This window comes from Trachemys scripta, chromosome 3 (genome assembly GCF_013100865.1).
Source record: "Trachemys scripta elegans isolate TJP31775 chromosome 3, CAS_Tse_1.0, whole genome shotgun sequence".
NCBI classification, from domain to species: domain Eukaryota; kingdom Metazoa; phylum Chordata; order Testudines; family Emydidae; genus Trachemys; species Trachemys scripta.
The window spans coordinates 5,979,293-5,984,745 of record NC_048300.1 but is presented as its reverse complement, the minus strand read 5'-3'; the positions used below and the strand labels follow the sequence as shown (position 1 = coordinate 5,984,745).

Below are 5,453 nucleotides of genomic sequence, written 5' to 3'. Positions count from 1 at the left end.
ACCAGTAGTTAAGGAACTATTTAAATACCACCCGATTTTGAACTATTTTAGCTGTCCTTTCTTTACTAAAGGAAAAGAAGAAGCAGGGGGGAGGGATGGAGAAGCAGGAAATTGGACTCTAGCAACACATAACATTTGCATCAAAATAATACAGCAGGCAACAGAAAATCACAATCACATCACTCAGAAGGAAGGAACAGAATACAAATTAAAGGAATAATGTAAATTTTTTGCCATTAAGCTTCAATGACCATTTGAAATGGTGCAAGGCACAAAGGTTTTGATGAGCATCATCCAGTTTGATTATTCATACTTGTGTTTCTGCTTGAATTAAAGCAGGAGTGCGAGTGCCTGTTAAAGCAAAATATTTGAATTGGTAGTGAACTCTCACCTTTACTTGCATCCATTTACTTTTCAAATGAATACCAGATAAGTTAGTGCATTTTCTAATCGGCCTGTTTTCCAGTGAGTGCTGTCATTACATACCAATTTCTTTTAGAAGTGCTTCCTAAGAAACATTAAATACTTACAAATAAGGATCTGTCCATCACTAGCAGTCATCCTGGAGTAACTATTTGACCAGTGCTAGAAGATTCAGGAGGTATTTCATATTCCTTTCCCCCCTTTGATTGGTTCTGTGTGTTACTTTTTCTTCTCTTTTCTGCAATGAACATTCAGAGGCATTGTTAAGTCTTCCTTGCTACTGGGAAGACAGAGTCAGGTTTACATGTATCTCCAGCACAAATATATTGCCAGTTTGTAAACATGTCACCTAGCTGACGCATGCCTCTGGCTCACACGGATTGTGAACTGCGCTGAATCTATGGAGTGGTTTTTAGAGTGGATATCATAAACATTTCCTTGATTCCAGGAAACAGGGCCTGATCCAAAGCCCACTGAAGTCAATTTCCTTTGGCAGTGGCTTATGGCCCTGATGTGTCTATTATCCCTCCATATAAAGCTGTATCAGGTATCACATATTGGAAAGTCTCTCTCTCACACACACATAATAATGTGTGTGACTCTATGTATGTGGTACTTGATACTCCCCTGATATATACAAGTACGGCAATGGACAAAAATGTGTTTCTGAATGTTGTCTCTGAATGACAAAACTCCAAATTCAGGTCACAGATCTCCGAGTCAGAAGATACCGATTTCTTAGCCTAGTATAATAAGGTCACAGGACTTTATTACTCCTGAGGAGGTAGCATACAAGATACAAATATTCTCGTTTATCCATGCACAAAACCAAACAAGATAGTTCTGGCTCAGGGGGTGCCTTTGGGGCCCCCAAAGCTCTTCATGCCACTTTCCTGTTGAATGCTACTGTGTGTCAGTTATTTAATGATCACTTTTTGTGTGTGTGCCAATCATCAGAAAATACAGGGTAGCTGCAGTTGAGAAAGCTGGTGGTAAAGAACACTGAATTATCTGACTTTTGCACACTGTTTTGCTCATAATGGTTAACGTATAGAAAGACCAAGAAGCAATAAAAAGACTATGAGTATTAGCAAAAACCATACCAGACAAACTTTAATAATAGGGACCTGATCCTAGACCCTCTGAAACAGTGGATACAGACTAACACGGCTACCTCCTGATACTCTACACCCACTGAAGACGTTGGGAATTTTGCCATTGACTTTAATGGGAATCAGATTAGACCCATAATTTGTTCAAAACTGAAGAGTAAATATAAGCTGGATTCAATATAACTTTATAAAACTGATAGGTAGATTTTAGATCAATACTTACATCTCCCTTTCCTTGCTTTTCCTTCTTTTTTTCACAAAATGCAGTTGGTTTGCTGGTCAAATTCCTGATTTCTGATCTAAAAAGTAATGTTAGGCCAGGGTCAGATATTGAAAAACACAATCAGCACTAGAAGTTTGCCTCTTTAATAGTATGCGTGTTTAGATCTAAAACGATGAAGCAACGTTAGTGCACAGTGTAGCCAAATCCCTAGTAAGAGTTTAAAACACAAAGTTAGAATAGTTGAGATATTCCACTTTTAAGAGGAGCTGCAGAGAATGTATTATACCCGTTACCCAGAATAACGCATTATTACTGAGCATGGTATTAATTTTAAACGTGTTTCTGCAATAGAACAGAAGGGCTCTGAGCTTAGCTAAAGTCCTGTTAATTTAACATTGTCAGTTTTAGAATCATATATTTAAAATAATCACAAAAATCTCTTGTAGCCTTTGTTACTAAAAAGAGCTGCAGGATCAGGCCCTGAAGGTAAAGGGATTTTAAAATTGATTTAATTCTTTTTTATCCTTTATGGTGTTTATTTTTTTTTCAGCTGAAAAAATTGAAAGAGAAAGGTCAGTTTCTCTTTTGTTTCAGCCAGTTTTATTTTTCTGCCTCTCCCCCACTAGCACATTGTCGCAGTGTTTGGACGGCAAACGCTACGGAGGATGTGTTTATTTGTTTAAAAAAATCTATTTGCATGGGAATTTTTAAAAAGTAGGTAGAAACATTTCCAGTAGTCATGGATTTGGGAAAAGTATGTTTCTAAAGGAAATAACTATTTTCCTATCCATAATTATGGTGAAGTTCCCATTTGCATCAATGAGTTTTCCCTGAAAACTGGTTACATACCTTTTGATTTTGGTCCAGATCTGACCTGACAGCAGAGTTGATCCCTCAGCCCTTAGTCATCCAAACAGTCCCATTGTTATTCCTGTAAAGGAAGCAGGCAGAGAGTGCTATTCTCAGCATGTTAGCAAGCTCTGTTTATGCAACATGAGTTTACCTTTTGCTACATTTCTTTGGATTTAGGAAAATATTTTTACTTGGTAACTAGCAGATGATTATGTTGAGATACCACCTTCTAGTCAATACACTTGCAATGAGATATTAATGGAACTTCTGGCATGTGAAAAAATATTCCTGACAGTAAGGATTGGGTCCAGTATCCCTTTAAATATTTCTTTTATATACAAACATATGCAAGTCCAGTGCCCTTCAACTCCTTTTGGTACATACTGCACACTTTTTTTAAATCAACCAACATGGCTACAACAACACTAAATAATATGTACAAGATATAGGGCCCAATCCTGATCTCAGGGATAGTCCAGGTTAAATGCCCATTGACTTCAATGGGATCAGGATTGGACCATCCATTCCTGTGTATGCAGGTAAATGTTGTGCATTTTAAAGCAATTCAGAAATATGTATATATATTTACGTGATAGACTAGAAGTGACTTCAAATGAGTTGTTTCCATTTGTGGTGAATATTACACGCTTCTGAACCTTCCATACAAATGGTCTTTTATGTAAAAATGAAGAAAAAAATCAAGATAATTATACATTCTTTTTTTTAAAAAAAGAAAATCCTACATTTAAATAATTTTAAAGTTCTCCACCATGAACTAACAAAGGCCAGGATAGGCAAGTGATAACCAACACTGAAGGAATGCATCTGACTGTCTTTGTCATTTTTCCACAGTTACATGAGTTAAAGTCAGGCTCTCAAGTTTAACTCTGAACTGCTTTTCTTTTACAAATGTTTTTCACAACGTTATTATTTAGTTTTATTTAATATGCGTAATAATTCCCAGGCTGCTGTAGAGTACAAGGTTCTATCCAGGAAAAGCTTTGCTGACATAAATGCCGCCTCCCCAACTCCGCGCAATGTCCACAGCTGAATAGTTCCCATCTTCCCTTCCCCAGCATGAGGGAAGACAGCAAAGTCCAGGGGTAGCTGCTTTCAAGAGCACCTCTGCCAGGGATGGGATGTTCTTCACCATCAGCTTTTGTTAGAGATGCTTAACATGTAATGTTCCTAGGGTTTAATGTTTTTAAAATAAAATCATGGGATAGAAAGCCATTCTTTTGCAGCCCTTTCACCAAAGATTCCAAAGTGGTTGCACAACCATTAATTTGCTAAGCAGTCTCACTCTCCTATAAGATAGGTAAGTGCTGATATTTTACAGCCGGAGCAGTTGAGGGACAGAAATGTTGGGCTAATTATTTTTAAAGTGGCCTCTGATTTTGGTGCTATATTCTTTAGAGTACACACCTCACGTCTGATTTTCAGAAGGGCCGAGCACCTGCAGCTGCCACTGACTTCAAATGGAGACATGAGTGCCTAGCATCTCTGCAAGTCTTGGCCTAATTCCCTTGTTCAGCGCCACCCAGGAAGTAAGTAGCATGGTTGTAAGAAACTCAGGCACACTGGCTCCCAGTCCTTTCCTCTAACGCCACTGGGAAGCAGGTTTTCAGTGAAGATCTGTTAAAAGCGGTGGTCACCCAGACGCCAGCAGAACCTGGGGGAAAGGAAGGACGAATCATAGGATTGGACTAGTTGTAATTTATGTGACATCATTCCAGTGAATTGCCACTTGATTTTTTTACACAACCAATTTCTTACATTGAAAACCCACGTACGAAAGACAGAAAAAACTCTTTGTGTGGACAACGAATCTTCCTTTTTATTTCATGAGTGGCATAAAACAGAAGTGGCAAAGCCATGCATGAGACGTGACAGCGTTCATCCCTTGATTGGGGTGAAAAGCATTTTTATCGCCCATGCTTGGAGCAGTCTTTTGGTGCCAGTATTTTTTTTTAAATGGCATGCCGTATTGCAAACTGTTACGCTACTGTCTCTCCTCCTGGCAGCTGGCTGTGCAGGTACCCAAGAGAATTCCACAGGTGATTTCGTATGGCGTGGGGCAGTATGGAATGATGTCCTGCCACAAATCACCATTGTGTCTATTTGGTTATGGTGCTAGTGTGAAAGAAAAGGTCCCCTTTTCCCTCTGATCTGTAAGCACACTCTCACACACACTTCATTTTAAGCAAGTAATCCCATTGATTTCAATGGGACCGTTCACGAGCTAAGACATAAGCCTGGACCTCATGTTGTTCTGAGTTTGTACAGGGCCTAACACAATAAGGTCTTGATCTATGACTAGGGCCCCTAAGTGCTATGGGTAATACACATAATAAATGAGTGTTGTGCAGAATCAGGGTCTACGTAGATTTTGCAGTAGTTATGTTCCTGTTGAATCGTACACTTTTGGGGAGGTATCAGCATGTGGCCCTCATGCTGGATGTGAGCAAGAAATCCAGAACTGGGCCCTCTATTTGAAGCTGGAGTGGAAGCTCGTGCAATAAAGGGCTATGCCACCTTGCACCTCTATGGGGCTCTTCTGGACCCTCGCCCAGCTCTGTAGTCACATTGTCACCATCTGGTGGCTGTTTGGAGGCCTTTCCCAAACAGTGTGTTGCTCTGTGTTGCAGTTCTTCACAGACAATGGTCCACATCACAAAATGATCCCCACGAGTGGCGTTGATTTGGCAATCTCAGAACAGAGGCCTAAGGTGTGTACCTGAGTGACCTACCCTTCACTGGTGCAACTGGTGCCTCTGGGTGAGGCGGGCTGGCCCTCAGGCAGGTGTCTCCCATGCTCTGCTGGTTCTGTAGATAAATTGGAG

The 5,453-nt window shown here is 40.0% G+C and overlaps 1 long non-coding RNA gene across 1 annotated transcript; it reads right to left on the bottom strand.

The window, feature by feature from the left end:
• Nucleotides 1-286: 286 nt before the first annotated feature.
• LOC117874230 lies at nt 287-4,274 on the bottom strand. Its single transcript, XR_004644922.1, has 4 exons — nt 4,067-4,274; nt 2,608-2,689; nt 1,759-1,834; nt 287-661 (listed from the first exon to the last, which is right to left on the bottom strand). It is a non-coding gene; the product is annotated as an uncharacterized LOC117874230 (long non-coding RNA).
• Nucleotides 4,275-5,453: the final 1,179 nt, after the last annotated feature.